This window comes from Phyllobates terribilis, unplaced genomic scaffold (assembly GCF_046119375.1).
Source record: "Phyllobates terribilis strain yellow unplaced genomic scaffold, ASM4611937v1 Scaffold_1__5_contigs__length_1240528914, whole genome shotgun sequence".
NCBI lineage: Eukaryota > Metazoa > Chordata > Amphibia > Anura > Dendrobatidae > Phyllobates > Phyllobates terribilis.
In genome coordinates, this window is record NW_027362761.1 from 422,339,750 (window position 1) to 422,358,037 (window position 18,288).

The following is an 18,288-nucleotide window of genomic DNA, read 5'->3' on the forward strand; positions in this document are numbered from 1 at the left end:
TGGTTATTAATGGAAAACACTCAGACTGGGTCTCAGTTAACAGTGGGGTACCACAGGGGTTAGTATTGGGCCCGCTCTTTTTAACATATTTATTAATGATCTTGTAGGGGGCATACAGAGGAGTATTTCAATATTTGCAGATGACACTAAACTCTGCAGGGTAATCAATACAGAGGAGGACAATTTTATATTACAGGAGGATCTATGTAAACTAGAAGTGACGCGCCCCCTGGGCCTGTGTTGTGCAGGGGAACCCGGAACAGGGCCTGTTGTAGAATGCTGGGGGTTGTAGTCTCCGTGTGGCGGTGACCCGGTCCGTGCCCAGGGTGGTCAAACCAGTGGCAGTCTTAATGTATAGCAAATGTCCGACTACGCCACCCGTGGATTGCGGTCAGTGGGGACCGCCGCTGCGCTGCCGACCGCTGAGGCTGATGTTGTTTGCGCAGCTGAGTATGGGATAACTCCCCACGGGAGAAGTATTGCCTCAGGGCAGCTAATGTGAGAGATGATGGGAGTGATGGTGTGAGGGTCCCAGTGCTAATGGTGCTGGTGCGGCAAGGAATCACAGAGACATGAGGTGCAGTTCAGGGTCTTTACTGATGGTACAAGGCAGACCCTCCCGGGAGTACTGGCTAGTATAAGGGGCCTGGTCAGTCTGCGAGCAAGCAGGAGTTCCCCTGGCCAGGTGGAGTTGTAGGCCTCCCCGTTTATCTGCACTCTTCCTGGCTACCTTGCTGTCAGCGGTTACAAGTAGCCCACGTCCCTGAGTATACCGTGTGGTGCTCACCCGTATGGCTGGTGACTTGGGGCCTTCTGTTAGCCTCCGCTCCTGGATGGCGGTGCTGGTCCCTTCTTTGTGACTGAGCCTCCGGGCTTCTATGGCCAGAGGACCTGGAATCCCCTGCCGGCTGGTTTCTGCTGCTGGGTATATATCAGTCCCCACAGCCTCAGACTCCTGTGTCCGGTTTTAGTAACTTCAGCCAGGGCGAGCTATATCTCTGCTCACAGCCCCTGGCCTTCAGCTGCTGCTCCTACAGAGCTCCTGTTCTCACTTTCCCTCTCCAGGCTCTGACTGCTCTGCTTGTTCTGCAGGCTCTGTCTGTCTGCAGCTTCACTCACTAATCCCGCCCCAGACCCAGTTTATAAGGGCAGATTCCTCCCCTCCCAGGTCTGGGTGGGCCGTGTTGCATGCTTAGGGCTACTGACCAGAGAAACCTCCCACTTGCTCTCAGACATAATATCTCTATTACTGTGGCAACCAGACCCCTGGGGTGTCACATTCCCCCCTAGTAAATTTTAGTACTCCGGGACTAAACACATTTTTAAAACATAATAACAGGGTATAAACAATAATACGATAACATTTTTACAAGAAGCTTTAGTTCTTTAAAGGTCACGGCGTGTCCGCAACCGGGTGTCCATATCACCCAAGGTGAAGTTTTTGAAACAAGAGGGTGTCCATGTCACCCAAGGTGAAACTTTAAGCGAAGTAGGGGACCTGTCCAAAGCAAACCCCTTGCGTTGTCCTTGGGCGTGGCTGCAAGGCTGGAGCTAGCTACTTTGGGCCGCAAGTAGGCCACGCCAGACAGGTTTTCTCTTCCGCGGCCGTCTTCGCAAGAGGCACCAAGGTGCAACTATCTACAAAACTGTTCCGGTTATCCAGCGTCCATAACCTGTTAGTCCATAAAAATCTGCAGGGTAACTGAGAAACATAATTAATAACAGGCAACAAACATAAACCATAAACAGTTAACAGATAAATTCACAGTGCATTAGTTTAGATTCTCCAGCGAGCGGGTATCTGACCTCTAGTGACTCTAGTGGACCTACAGAGCTCACTAACTGGTTCTGTACTACAGGGTGTAGGAGGTGTTATGGGTAAGCTGGGCAGCTGTCTGCGCACTCTTTGGCTCACTAGGGGCACGGCAGGCTCACTACTAGCAGAGGGTTGATCCTCCTGTACTGCTGGTGTGGACTCTTCTGCCTCTTGGGCCGGCTGCTCTTCCAGCTCTACCGGTTCCTTTGTAGGCACTTGCGGGGCTGGCTGGAGAAAGGTGAGGACGGGTACCACGACAGCGCCGTTTACTTGTGTCCAAGACCGGGGGAAGTCTCCGAGTACGGTACTGATCATTTCTTCCCTTTCCTCTGCGGGTTGAGGGTTTTCTTGATCTTCTTCAGGGCTTTGCAGCTGCTCGGGACACTTCTTCAGGTGGTCTCTAGAGACAATGGCTGTGGTTTCTCCTCCATCCTTACTGATTACGCAGATTTTTGGGTTCTCATGGCTTGATGGCAGTACGGTGTACGGGTCCTTCTCCCACTGGTCGTCCAACTTGTGGAGCCGCCTCTTCCTCTTCAAGACCTGCTCTCCAGGCACCAGGGGAACAGCGGGAGCATACTGGTTATAAGCCTTCTCTTGCCTTTCTCTAGCTTGAGACAGACTTCGCTCGACGCTCTCCTGTACTTTCCGATACTGCTGCTGCTGTTCTGTATCCCAGTCTGCCTCTGGCGAGGTGTCCTCAGGCGTCAGGACTCCCATATCCAGGTCAATAGGCAGCTTACCAGGTCTTGCTCTCATTAGGTAAGCCGGGGTACAGTTGGTGAAACCTACAGGGATGTGGTTATACAGGTCCACCAGATCGGGCAGTTTCTCAGGCCACAGACTGCATTCTTCCAGGGGCAATGTTTTTAGCAGATCTATCACCACCTGGTTCATCTTCTCGCAGAGTCCATTGGTTTGAGGGTGATAGGGCGTTGTTCTTATCTTCTTGCAGCCATACAGGTTGCAGAACTCCTGGAAGACCTCCGCTTCGAAGGCTGGTCCTTGGTCTGTCAACACTTGGTCTGGGTACCCGTGTGGACGGCAGAAGTGCTGCTGGAAGGCTCTAGCTGCTGTTTGAGCCGTTAAGTCCTTGACCGGGACCACCACCAGGAACCGGGAGTAATGATCTACGATTGTGAGGGCGTAGACATACCCAGATCTGCTTGGAGCCAGTTTCACATGGTCCAGGGCTACCAGTTCCAGTGGCTGTCTGGTGATGATGGGCTGCAGGGGAGTCTTCTGGCTGGCTCGGTCTTTTCTTCTCAGGTGGCACGGGCCACAGTCTCTGCACCACCTCTCGATGGCTCCTCTCATGCCTACCCAGTAGAACCGTTCACGCAACAAGAACTCCAGCTTCTTCCATCCGAAATGCCCTGCTCCGTTGTGGTATGCCTCCAGAACCATAGCCGCGTCTCGTCTTGGGACCACTACCTGCCAGGTCAACTCATGTGTTCGAGAGTTAACCATTCTCCGGCACAGCTTCTCCCTGTAGAGGAACAGCTTACTTCTCTCCTTCCACAGTTTCTTGGTCTCCTCCGGAGCATCTGGGTCAAGACGGGCATCGGCCTGGGTCAGCATTTCCTTCACCAAATGGACTGCGGGATCACTGTCTTGCGTCTCCGCCCAGTTGTAGTGGGGCAAGGGATTGAATGTCACGGAGCGCCTGTCCTTCACACGGTGGGAATACAGGGTAATCCCATGACGGTGGAACGCAGGGAGCTCAACTTCTTCCAGATCTTCTGGATCTTCCCCTACGTCCGGTAAGTTCGGCATTCTAGACAGGGCATCCGCGTTGGCATTTGAGCGTCCTGCCCGGTATTTGATGGTGAATTCAAAGTTGGACAGGCGGGCCATCCATCTCTGTTCCAGGGCACCGAGCCTTGCAGTGTCCAAGTGAGTCAACGGGTTGTTATCCGTGTACACGGTGAATTTGGAGGAGGCAAGGTAATGCTTGAAACGTTCGGTCACTGCCCACACTACTGCCAGGAACTCCAGCTTGAATGAGCTATAATTCTCAGGGTTCCTCTCCGTGGGCCGTAGCTTTCGGCTGGCGTAAGCGATTACCCGTTCTTTCCCTTGCTGGATCTGGGACAGTACGGCTCCTAGCCCGATGTTGCTTGCGTCCGTGTGGAGGATAAAGGGCTGGCTGTAGTCTGGATATGCCAGGATTTCATCCCCCGTGAGGGCCATCTTCAGCTGGCAGAAGGACTCCTCTTCCAGCTTTTCCCACCTAAAGGGCGGCTTCTGGTTTTTGGCTTTCCGAGATTGACCTATCAGGAGGTCCTGCATAGGGGCTGCCATTTTGGTGAAACCGGGAATGAATCTTCGGTAGTAGCCTACCAACCCGAGGAACTGTCGCACTTCCTTTATGCTGGAGGGTCTTGGCCAGTCCTTAATCACGGTGATCTTATCAGGGTCAGGAGCCACTCCGTCAGCACTCACCACGTGTCCCAGGTATTGCAAATTTGGTTTCAGGAGGTGACACTTGGAGGGTTTCACCTTTAGGCCGTAGTTTGCCAGAGCTTCGAACACTTCTGCCAGGTGTTTCAGGTGGTCCTCGTAGGTCTTGGAATAGACGATAGCATCGTCCAGGTATAACAGGACCGTCTCGAAGTTCCGGTGTCCCAGACAGCATTCCATCAACCGTTGGAAGGTTCCTGGTGCGTTGCAGAGCCCGAACGGCATACAGTTAAATTCGCTGAGACCCATCGGGGTGGTGAATGCGGTCTTCTCCCGGTCTGCCTCTGCTACAGGAACCTGCCAGTACCCGCTAGTGAGATCCAAAGTAGAGAAGAAGTTAGCAGATTTTAATGCAGCTAAGGACTCTTCTATCCTTGGTAACGGGTGCGCATCTTTGTGTGTGATACGGTTGACCTTCCTGTAGTCTACACACATTCTCATGGTGTTATCTTTCTTTTTCACTAAGACTAGTGGAGCTGCCCAGGGGTTACAGCTGTCCCTGATTACCCCAGCCTCCTTCATGTCTCTAAGCATCCCCTTGGCGTGTTGGTAGTGTGCCGGGGGTACGGGTCGGTATCTCTCCTTTATGGGAGGATGGTCTCCCGTGGGGATGTGGTGTTCTACCCCCTTTACTCGCCCGAAGTCTAGCGGGTGTTTACTAAACACTCTCTCGTACTCTCGAACCACCCGATAGACTCCCTGTTTCTGGTGTGAGGGAGTGGAGTCAGTACCCAAATGCAGTTGCTGACACCAGTCCTCCATTGGTTTCTTAGAGCCGTTACCTTCCTCTGGTTGAGATGGAGGCAAGGGTTCCACGGCCTGTACAGAATTCTGGTTTATGGTGAACAATTTGGCTAGCGTGGCATACCGGGGCAGGTATACTTCTCTCTCCCCGATATTTATGATGCGAACGGGCACCCTCCCATGGCGTACATCGACCACCCCCCGTGCTGTCAAAATTGTGGGCCTACTGTCTGAGTAGACGGGTTCTACCATTGCTTGGTAGTCTCTACCTCTTAGACCAATAGCTGCCCGGCACCAAATCATCATCTCACTTTTTGGGGGCATGGCAATAGGGAACGGGTCACACATTCTCACGCTACCTATCTCACCACCAGATAGTTCCACCTGTTGCCGCTTCATCAGTGCCCGGATCTCTTTTTGGAGCACACGCTGCTGGCCGGAACTGGCATTCTTGGCAACCTGCTGTAAAATGAGAATCACCTCTGCAAGACAATTTTCAATCACATTAGCTCCCAAGGTTATTCTAGGGTGACTCTCATGACGGTCTATGTCCACTATAATCAGTCCTTGTGCCGCCAGTTCGACTTTACCGATCTTAATGGTCACCTCTTTGAATCCCACCTGCGGCATGGGCTCACCATTGCTGGCGATGATACTCAGGTCGTCATCTGGGTAGCGGGTTATGTTCGAGTCATTCCAGTACTGTTTAAAGAGCACGTACGGGATGGTGGTCACCTGTGACCCAGTGTCTAGTAGGGCACTCATAGGAATGCCATCCAGTACCACAGGCAAGATTGGACGTCCCCCTACGTATTTATCACGCCAGTTTGATGGGCCTGATGGTCTTATGCCTGGGGGTTGGCCCTCTACCCCAGGTTGTGCCCGTTTAAATGACAGTACCTTGCCACATGTCCGGGTTGATTGCAGCGGCGGCAGATGGGTCGTCCGTCCTCGTTGTATCTGTCGCTGGGTCTTCCTCTGGCCGGTGGGGTCCTCCTCAGTCGGCGCCACGGGACGTCCTCCGGTCCGGATGCCAGCTGGATCTTTCCTGGAGAAGAGACCTGTAAAGACTGCACAGTTCTGGTTAGCGCGGCAACGCTCTTAGTCAGCTCTTGGACCTGATGGTGCAGGACTGTAGCCGGGTAACTGTTTAAAGCCTGTGCATCAGCTCCCACAGGCCCTGCAGACAAGGGCGCCGTCTCCTGGTGGTAAGTGATAGCAGGGGGCCTGTGGGTCACAGCGCCACCTGGTGCCGGTTCTCGGAGCACCCGGATGGCTCTGTCCTTGAACTGTGCAAAGTCCAGGTCAGGGTCCTGTAAGGCCATTGCCCGCAACTGGGTTCGGTGGGCATTGCACAGTAGACCCTCAATAAATTGTTCAGTCAACAGCTTATCTTCATTTCCCACGCTGTCAGGGTCTGCCTGCTTAATGGCTCTCAGGGCCTCTTGTAGGTTTAGAGCATAGTCTCTTATACTCTCATGTGCCCGCTGTTTACACCCGTAAAATCTGAGCTTTATTTTGGCTGAGGTGCGGGTATCAAATGTGTCTTTCAGCCAGGCTAGTATTTCTCTGACAGTCCTCTTCCTCCCAGGTGGCCAGAACTTTACCTCCCTTTGGGCTGCCCCGATTAATTGGGCCACCAGGATGCTCACTTTTTGCTCTTCTGTGAGGGGGTACACCTGGAAGAGGCTATCCAGTCTTTCTCTAAAGTCATTTAGAGTATGTGACTCCCCTGAGTACTGGGGTAGCCAGGTTGCCCCCGGGATATAGGGCATGGTGAATGGCATGACTGCTGCAGCGGTTGCGCTGGCGGTGGCTGTGGCAGTGGAGCTCCCCTCGGTATCCGGCATCCTCCTCCCCCCTAGTGGACCGTGGCCTACCTTGCGATGCTCTTCTTCCGTAGGCCACGGCTCCGCAGTCGATTGTCGGGGTTGAGGACCTGGCGTCGCGCTCCGATGACGTCAGCGTCGCTCTTCCTCCCTTCCAGGACCTTGCGCAGCGTCATAGCGTGGGGCGGAGCGTGGGGCGAAGCTTCGGATCTCGCGCACTTTCGGCGTCCACGCCCCTCTTCTTCCCCTTGCAGCGTCCCGAAGATGGCGTCCGAAGGCGGGAAGCAGCTGCGGATGGCGGGAAGAAGGCAGAAGACGGCGGGAAACGGTCCAAGATGGCATCTGATGGCAGGAATCGGCTCCGAGCGGCGGGAAACTTCACCACAGGTAAGTATAAAAGTCTCTTTTTCAGGCACGCAGTACCCGGTGGTTGCGGGCACGAAATCCTGCCGACTACGCCAAAGTTGACGCGCCCCCTGGGCCTGTGTTGTGCAGGGGAACCCGGAACAGGGCCTGTTGTAGAATACTGGGGGTCGTAGTCTCCGTGTGGCGGTGACCCGGTCCGTGCCCAGGGTGGTCAAACCAGTGGCAGTCTTAATGTATAGCAAATGTCTGACTACGCCACCCGTGGATTGCGGTCAGTGGGGAGCGCCGCTGCGCTGCCGACCGCTGAGGCTGACGTTGTTTGCGCAGCCGAGTATGGGATAACTCCCCACGGGAGAAGTATTGCCTCAGGGCAGCTAATGTGAGAGATGATGGGAGTGATGGTGTGAGGGTCCCAGTGCTAATGGTGCTGGTGCGGCAAGGAATCACAGAGACGTGAGGTGCAGTTCAGGGTCTTTACTGATGGTACAAGGCAGACCCTCCCAGGAGTACTGGCTAGTATAAGGGGCCTGGTCAGTCTGCGAGCAAGCAGGAGTTCCCCTGGCCAGGTGGAGCTGTAGGCCTCCCCGTTTATCTGCACTCTTCCTGGCTACCTTGCTGACAGCGGTTACAAGTAGCCCACGTCCCTGAGTATACCGTGTGGTGCTCACCCGTATGGCTGGTGACTTGGGGCCTTCTGTTAGCCTCCGCTCCTGGATGGCGGTGCTGGTCCCTTCTTTGTGACTGAGCCTCCGGGCTTCTATGGCCAGAGGACCTGGAATCCCCTGCCGGCTGGTTTCTGCTGCTGGGTATATATCAGTCCCCACAGCCTCAGACTCCTGTGTCCGGTTTTAGTAACTTCAGCCAGGGCGAGCTATATCTCTGCTCACAGCCCCTGGCCTTCAGCTGCTGCTCCTACAGAGCTCCTGTTCTCACTTTCCCTCTCCAGGCTCTGACTGCTCTGCTTGTTCTGCAGGCTCTGTCTCTGTCTGCAGCTTCACTCACTAATCCCGCCCCAGACCCAGTTTATAAGGGCAGATTCCTCCCCTCCCAGGTCTGGGTGGGCCATGTTGCATGCTTAGGGCTCCTGACCAGAGAAACCTCCCACTTGCTCTCAGACATAATATCTCTATTACTGTGGCAACCAGACCCCTGGGGTGTCACAGAAGCTTGGGCTGATAAATGGCAAATGAGCTTTAATGGGGATAAATGTAAGGTAATGCACTTGGGCCGAGACAATAATTATATGCTTAATTGTAAAACACTGGGCAAAACTGTCACTGAAGAAGACCTGGGTGTATTGGCGGACGACAAGCTCACGTTTCGTGGCCAGTCTCAGGCAGCTGCTGCAAAGGCAAATAAAATAATGGGATGCATTAAAAGAGGCATAGATGCTCATGAGGAGAACATAATTTTACCTCTATACAAGTCATTAGTGCGACCACACTTAGAATACTGTGTACAGTTCTGGTCTCCGGTGTATAAGAAAGACATAGCTGAACTAGAGCGGGTGCAGAGAAGAGCGACCAAGGTTATTAGAGGACTGGGGGGTCTGCAATACCAAGACAGGTTATTACACTTGGGGTTATTTACTGTGGAAAAACAAAGGATTAGGGGTGATCTTATTTCTATGTACAAGTATATGAGGGGACAGTACAAAGACCTTTCTACTGATCTTTTTACTCTGAGGCCTGAGACGGGGACAAGGGGGCATCTTCTACGTCTGGAGGAAAGAAGGTTTAATCATAATCACAGACGCAGATTCTTTACTGTAAGAGCAGTGAGACTATGGAACTCTCTGCCGCATGATGTTGTAATGAGTGATTCACTACTAAAATTTAAGAAGGGCAAGGATGACTTTCTTGAAAAGTATAATATTACAGGTTATATATACTAGATTCCTTGATAGGGTGTTGATCCAGGGAACTAGTCTGATTGTCGTATGGAGTCAGGAAGGAATTTTTTTTCCCAATATGAAGGTTAGTGTTTGCCACACAGGATATTTTCGCCTTCCTCTGGATCAACATGTTAGGCTATGGGTTGAATTAGTTGGACTTAGTTTTTAAGGTTGAAGGAAGACTATGTTACTATGTTATCATTTGAGACTGGACAAACCAAAGTAATTTTCGGTATCCAGAAACCTGGCCCAAAGCTGCAGTTTGTTTTTTTAATATAAAAACTTTTTTATTTAACCTATCCAGGTCCAGCACGGAGTCTGTGCCCCTGGTATACTGCAGCTGGGGGACAAAGGTTTTCTGAAATGGAAAACCTCTAGAATTTCAAGTGTTCTGAGTTCTAGAATATTCTTGACAGCACATCCTGTTTACATAGGACATGTGCCACCAATAAGCTCCAAGCTTAAAAATCATTGCACGCTACAAATGAGTAAACCGCTTGGGTGTTGGCAGCCTGCTTATCCAGGCCAACAGTCGGGAAACGAGCATTTCCAGGAGCACTGGTTTTCTCATTATAATTGGACCTCAACCCTGACTACATTATTCCTATAGCTTGGACATGATCAAAACTCTTGCACTAAAACCTCGAATGAATCCCTGCTCCCTTGGCAGTCACGATAGTGCTGTGCACCATTGTGCGAAGGTAGGAGGCAGGCAAGGCTGGGAAGGCAGCGGCTGCTACAACCTGGAACTTGTTACCATATTGCTTTTATACAGTATTGGTTACCTGCCAAACTAAAATTGTCACATTTTCTTGACATCATTCTGTACTTACACCACTTTTTTCCTTATTCTTTCTAGATCGTCAGGAATTGTACATGAGCAGCTTGTAAATACGAAGAACTTGTCCATCCTGATCTCAGATGTGTTTCTGACCATTTGGAATTCATTAAATTACATTAAAACCTTATAAACTGTAATTGGATCTTGTCTTTATTTGCATAATGTTATGTATGCGTATGAGGCTGAAACGTTCTGGTCAGGAGACCTGCAGCCGGTCCAGGAATCAGTCTGTACTTACACCTTTGTCACGGTCTGTGTGACTGCAGGATTACACGGTCTGTGACGTGCAGTTCCCGGCCGCATCTTGCGCCTGCGCTGTTTCCCCTGTACGGACGGCGCTCTTCTCCCTGCCGTCCGTACAGCCTTGTGGAGCAGGGAACTTGTGTGCAGGCGCTGGGAAGGCCGGGAACTTAGCAGAAATCATTTAATAAAAATGCGATTACACAGAAACCAGACCGCTAATATGGGCCATACAGGTAAGTATAAATTCACATTTCTATCACCTGTATGCCCATAGTGGCAGTCTGAAAAGTCCCAGGGGATGACAGATTCCCTTTAAAGGGTCGATAATGACTTGTAGGACTGCTACATTCAATAGGTGGCGCTAGAGATCAAGTCTTCTTCCTCTCTGAAGAGACAATTTGCATATTTTCCCAGAGGAGCATGCAAGGCGTTTTAAGTCTCCTCATAATGGCATGCCAGACCTGACATGTCACTTTTCACAAGGAGAATCGAATAAGTGAACGTGCAAATGCATAATTTACATCTGTTTTCTCCTAAAGGATGATATAGCAAACTAGAATAAGTGAAGTCTTTAAAGCATCAAGCATTTAACCCCTTAACCGCCGATATGCATTAAAACGGCAGTCGTTAAGGGGCCTTATTTCCTCATCGATCGGGAATAGCGGCAACCGGCGGCCGCAATTCCCTCGTGTGTTGGCTGTATATGACAGCTGACCCTGTAGTGGCTGCCTCGGTCAGTTTTGAATCGCGAAAGTGGTATTTAAGTGGTTGCAAGACCCCCTATGTAATAATCGGAACCCGGGGATGAGAATCGCGAGTGCCAATGGGTACCGTGATGACCTCAGGGTATGGTGGCCTGTTAGATCCAGCTATAAGCTGGGTCTCACAGGCTGAGTCAGTGACTCATTGCTCTTATGCACTTCAGTGTATGAGACCAGCTATCAAAGTAACAAAAATATATATATGTCCCACAGTGGGACTAAATAAGGTGAAAAAAAACACAAACGCGCAAACAAATCACAAAGAGCCGTTACGGCATACAACACAGCTTTTGTAATTAAACAAAAATAATCAAAAAAGTACACAATTGCTGGTTTTTGGTCATTGTTAAAAAATCTGAATAAAAAGCGATCAAAAAACATGTACCCCAAAATGGTACCAAAAAAATCTGCAACTTGTCCCACAAAAAATAAGCCCTCATACTGCTCTGTTCATCAAAAAATAGTTACAGCTTAAAATATGGCGACAAAAAAAAACTACTTTTTTTTATATAAAAGCATTTTTACTCTATGATAGAAGGAAAACCTTTAAAAAAAAAAAAAGCTATAAATCTGGTATCGCTGTAATCTCACCGACCTGAAGAATAAATCTGCCTCGTCGCTTATACCGCATGATGAACAGCGCAAAAATAAAAGCTATTCTTGTACTGCTATTTGTTTATTCTGCCTCCCAAAATTTGGAATAAGGCTCGGCTCACATGTAAGCACTCAGCGGAGAGTGCAGGATAAGTTTGGGTTTCTGTGTAAATTCCCCCAAAGCACAATTCAGACGGAGCCACTCACTTATGAGGTTGATGGAGTTCCTTTGGATTCCGTCTGGTCTGTGTTCCGGCGGTGTGCCACCATTTTAGAAGTCTTTTTAGCTCACAAGTGTGGTCAACCACAGACCTGTTATGCCTAAAAATATGGACACCACCGGAGCAGACGCGAAACCGGAGTCCAAAGCGTCTCCATCTGCCTCATTATGGTGGGTGGTTTCGTCGGAATTGCATTTTTGAAATTTACACGGAAACCCTGACGTAAGTGCTCAACACAGAACACAGGATTGTGATGCCAGCCTTATACTGAAAGTGATCAAAAAATGTTATGTACCCCAAAATGTTACCAATAAAAACCCTAACTTATCCCGCACAAAACCAACCCTCACTCAGGTCTGTCACTGGAACTATAGGGGTTTCCCATGTTACTGGTAGAAAAAAGACTCTATAAAAGTGACATGGCTCCCGCCCCCTCAAATGAAATCCAGTGAATTCTGCGCTCACAAATCCAAATGCCCCACTGTGCCTAAATCATAGTAAGCGGCCACATGTTTGTCATTATTGTGTGGGGAAAGCACTTAATTTATGGAGTGTGTGTCGCCAGAAGCACAAGCTGGGCACAATGTATGGGGGCACTATACTGTATGGGGGCACAATGTATAGGCACTAAATTGGCATATTTGCAATTCTCTAGAAAACAAAGAACCGCATGGATGTTACAAAATAGTCACTGCAGCCGTAGATGAATTCATTGAGAGGTGCAATTTCTACAATGGGGTCACTTTGGGGGGGTTTCTGCTGTTCTGGCACCTTTGGGGCTCCACAAATGTTGCCAGCAATCTATTCTACCAAAATCTGTTCTCCAAAAACAAATAGCGCTCCTTCCTGGTCAGCCCGGACGTGTAGGCTAACAGTAATTTCTGACGACATATGGGGCATCACCGCTTTCGGGAGAAATTGTGCAATAAATTATGGAGTCCAGTTTAACCTATTAACCCTTGTGTTACATGATAAATTTGCAGCAAATACAAAGATTACATTTTTACCAAAAAAATGTCATATTTCCTGTCTCAATGTTATAAAATTCTGTGAGGCACCGTGTGTTCAAAATACTCACTACACCCCTAGATGTATTCCTTAGGCAGTGAAGTTTCCAATATGGGGACAGCTGGGGGGTTTCTGCTGTTCTGACACCTCAGGGGTTCGGCTAATCGAGCCCATAATCTATTAAAACAAAATCTGCGTTCTAAAAGTCAAGTCACGCTCCTTCCCATCCATCCGGTGTGCTCAAACAGTAGTGTACATCCACATATGGGGTACTGCCACATTCTGGAGAAATTGCATAACAAATTGTGGGGTCCAATTTCTCCCATTACCCCTCGTGTAAATTATAAATTTGGTGCTAGAACAGTATTTTAATGGAAAAAAAATATTTTGTTCTCACATCTAAATGTTATAAAGTTTCGTGAATCACTTGTAGGTTAAAAGTACACCCCTAGATGAATTCCTTGAGGGGTCTAGTTTCCAAAATGAGGTGGGGGGTTTCCACTGTTTAGGCGCATTAGGGGCTCTCCAAACGCGACATGGCATCCACTATCTATTCCAGCCATTTTTGGGTTCAAAAAGTCAAACGGTGCTCCTTCCCTTCCAAGCCCTGGCATGAGCTCAAACAGTAGTTTTCCCCCACATATGGGGTATTGGCATACTCAGAAGAAAATGGAACACAAAATTTGCTGTGAAATTTCTTCTGTTACCCTTGTGAAAATAAAAAGTTTGAGGCTTAAAGTACATTTTTGTGGGAAAAATGTAGAGCCGTGAAAACAAAAATTACATTTTTCCCACAAGAATGTACGTTTAGCCCCAAACTTTTTTTCACAAGGGTAACAGAAGGAAATGGACCCCTAAATTTGTTGTGAAAAAAATTTCATTTTTTCCTTCCACATTGATTTAGTTCCTGTGAAGCATCTGAAGGGTTAATAAACTTCTTGAATGTGGTTTTGAGCACCTTGAGGGGTGCAGTTTTTAGAATGGTGTCATTTTTGGGTATTTTCTGTCATATAGGTCCCCTAAAGTCACTTCAAATGTGATGTGGTCCCCAGAAAAATGGTTTTGTAAATTTTGTTGAAAAAATAAGAAATTGCTGATCAACTTTTAACCCTTATAACTTCCTAACAAAAAAAAAAAGTGCAAGCAGTTATGATGCTGGGGCCCAAGTAGGGTGGAGGCTGAGGTCCTTTTTCAATGAGCGTGCCTCCAGGCCGGCAGAGGTCAGTAGGTTTTAGACACGGTTGTTTGGGGTCTCAGCAGAGCTTTTTGTACCATCCCCATAGTAAGGTTAATAGAAATAAAAGTGGGTGCAAGGGACCAAGCTGTGATACAAAGGGAAGTTCTAGATTTGTTCGGTCAGAGTGCCAAAAGCACCTCATCTTGTTGCTTAAAAAAAATATTGTTTGCACACCAATTGTTTTTTTTGCACAATTGTTTGGTATGTTTTTAACTTTATATCTTAATAAATATATAATTTTAAAATGTCTTCCCTTTAGTTTATATACTTATCTAGCACCATCATAGTCCACAGCGTTTCAGATATTATCCCATACAGCTTTGTTGACAGAAAAATGTTGAACTTACGAATCTCAGAACAAGGTGACACAAACTTTTTTTCAAACAGTATTGTATGAAAGTAATAAAACAATCACTGTGACATTGACATAATCCTGCTGATCCACAGAATTGCAGCAAATAAAAGAGCGTCACATTTTAACTATCAAAAAACAGCAGAATTGCTGGGTAAGGGGTGTTGTTATGCGCATAAAAAGTTAATAAAAATTAAGCAACATGTTGTTTGCACCCCAAAATGGTGACACTGACCAATAAAACTCATCCTGCAAAAAAAACAAGCTTTCGTATAGAGCTACGTCACCAAGAAATAAGCTATGGCTCCTGGATTGCAACGATGAAAAACAAATTGTGGACATTCAAGGGTCATTTTCAAGTTGTCTCCTGAGCAGCTCACAACTCTACAGTCTCCTTACTGCCTGGTTAGCAGAGCTGTAATACTAGTAGAACTACAGTATATAGCTCTGCACAACTTCTGCTGTAACACATTCAGCTATCAGTGGTTTGTTCTGAGTCTACACTTTTAAAATTAGCTGTAGACAGGGATGTCAAACTTAAACATATAGAGGGCCAAAATGAAAACCTTGGACAAAATCGTGGGGCAACCAGTATACAGTATAATGGGCACACACAGTCTTCCATACAGAATAATGCCGGCGGTTCTGGTGTTGTAGGTCAAATATAATCAATCCCCTGTGGGCCAGATTTGGCCCAAGGGCCAAAGTATGACACTTATGCTGTAGAGCCATGGCAACATCTACTTGAAGGACCCAAGTTCCCAGTGACTATACTGACCATAAAAATCTGGAATGCCTTCAGTTGGTCCATAAGGCTGAACCCTGGTCAAGATCGATGGTTAATCTCCTTATCATGGTTTGACTTAATCCTCACTTACTGTGCTGCCAAGAAAAATCACAGGGCTGATGCATTATATAATCCTTTGATCCTTGTGATGCCTGTGAAGATGCACCTCACATATAATTGAACCTGAATATATCCTAGCTACCATCTTTTCGATTCTCCACCTAAATGACTTTCGAAAGCACTCTACTGGAAAGTCTCATCGTGGGCCCATTTTTCTATTCACTCTGGTCACCCAGGAGTTACACAAACTGCTAAACTACTTTCCTATTTCTACAGGTGGCACAAATAGAAACAAGATGTGAAAGAATTCGTAGTATCTTGCCCACAGTGTGTGCAGTTTAATCCATCAAGTCACGCACCTCTCAGTCCTCTTCAGCCTCTTCCTATACCACAAAAACCTTGGGCCGAGATTTAAATCTAGATGTTTTGAATATTGTATTTCCATTTTTTCATCATTTGCTCATCATTAATATGTCCATCGACCCTTTGATTTCCATAATTCCATGACTTTTTCTTATTGGTGTTGCAATTTTAATGATGGCAAATGTATATAAGATTTGTATACAAGATTCAGTAAAATATATGAATGTGATGTGACCGACTATACAGAACAAATAGAATATAGATGTAAAGGCTAAAGCCTTCCAATTACATTCAATATTTTCCCTAAAAAAAATATTGAAGCAAAAAAACACAGACATGTGAATAGCCACACGGACTTTAATTGGTTCGTGTTCTATCCATGAAAACCACGAAAAGAACAAGTATGTGAAAAACGGAGGTCGGAATGAGATCGAACTCTTATAGACAATAATACTTTAAAACTTCCCAACCAGGCGATGTTCTGTTTTTGCACTTTCGATCTTTCTTCCCTCTTCTTTAAAGAGCCATAACTTTTAACTTTCTGTCAACATTGCAATAGGAGTGTTTGTTTTTGCCGAATGAATTGAGATGTAGTTTTGAATGATATCATTCATTTTCCCATTCAATGTACTGAAAAATGTGAAAAGACTTCCAAATGATCTGGGACTGCAAAAAAAAACACAAATGCAATTCTGCATTTTTGCTGCACAATTAATGCCATGAAAATAAATGAAAAAACCAAATGTCGAAATTTTGTTTTTTCTTTTCACCATTTCACCACTCGTGGAATTTTTTTTCCATTTCCTCTTACTCTATAATGGTGAAATGAATGGTATCATTCAGAACTACAACTCAACAGGCAAAAAAAAAACAAGCCCTCATATGTTTATATTGACAGAAAACTAAAAATGTCATGGCTATTTGAAAAAGGGGAGGAAAGAATGAAAACTGTAAAGATTAAAATTGTCTGCTTCTGATGGGTTAACAGCAGTGGACCATCATCTGCCAGGTATGATGCAGACTCGATCGGCATCATAAATGGGGCCCGATATAGGACGCACCAATATGCTCAATATTGGGAAGGGGCTAAAATACCATCTATTTCAAAGTATTATGGAAGCAATAAAACTACTGTTGCTTCAAGTACAATTACAATTATTAAAGGTTTTTTTTTTTTGCAAAGTATAATCTAAGATCAGCTATTTTACTGGATGGTAAACAAAAAAAAAATAAAGAAAAAAACAAGCAATTGCATTTTTTTTTTGCATCTCTCCCATGAATAGTTGTATCAGTTACTGAATAATGCAGATGCAGGTGCATCTCACTAAATTAGAATATCATTATAGTGATATATTTCAAGTGTTTATTTCTGTTAATGTTGATGATTATGGCTTACAGCCAATGAAAACACAAAAGTCATTATCTCAGTAAATTAAAATAATTAACAAAAAACACCTGCAAAGGCTTCCTAAGAGTTTAAAAAGGTCACTTAGTCTGTTTCAGTAGGCTCCACAATCATGAAGAAGACTGCTGACTTGACAGATGTCCAGAAGGTAGTCATTGACACACTCCACAAGGTCACAGAGTTCCAGTTTTCATTTGGAAATCAAGGTCTCAGAGTCTGTAGTAAGAGTGGAGAGGCACACAATCCAAGCTGCTTGAGGTCTAGTTTGAAGTTTCCACAATCAGTGATGGTTTGGGGAGCGATGTCATCTGCTGGTGTACTGAGTTTTATCAAGACCAAAGTCAGCGCAGCCGTCTACCAGGACATTTTAGAGCACTTCATGCTTCCCTCTGCCGACAAGCTATTTGGAGATGGAAATTTCATTCTCCAGCAGGACTTGGCACCTGTCCACACTGCCAAAAGTACCAATACCTGGTTTAAAAACAACAGTATCACTGTGCTTGATTGGCCAGCAAACTCGCCTGACCTTAAGCCCATAGAGAATCTATGGGGTATTGTCAAGGGGAATATGAGACACCAGACCCAACAATGCAGATGAGCTGAATGCTGCTATCAAATCAACCTGGACTTCCATAACACCTCAGCAGTGCCACAGGCGGATCGTCTCCATGCCACTCCGCATTGATGCAGTAATTGATGCAAAAGGAGCCTCGACCAAGTATTGAGTGCATTTACTGAAGATACATTTCAGTAGGCCAACATTTCGGATTTTAAAAACATTTTTCAAGCTGTTATAAGGTATTCTAATTTACTGAGATAATGACTTTTGTGTTTTCATTGGCTGTAAGCCATAATCATCAACATTAACAGAAATGAACACTTGAAATAGATCACTCTGTTTCTAATGACTCTATATAATATATGAGTTTCACTTTTTGTATTCAAGAACTGAAATAAATTACTGTATTTTTCGGACTATAAGACGCACTTTTTTCCTCCAAAATTTTGGAGGAAAATGGGGGGTGTGTCTTATAGTCCGAATGTTGGGGGGGGGGGGTGTATATATATATGTGGGGTGTGGGGGGAGCGGTAGCGGTGGAGGAGCAGGGCACAGGAGGCAGCAGCTGCCCGCTGCAGCCTACACTGTCCCAGCTGCTAAAGAAAATGAATATTCACTGAATATTCATGCTCCTTAATAGCGGCACACAGTGTAGCCGCGCTGCGGCTCCTGCTGCTGCCGGAATCGCCTGTGCCCGCTGTTAAAGGACATGAATATTCAACCTCTCTCCACGCCCATGGGCGTG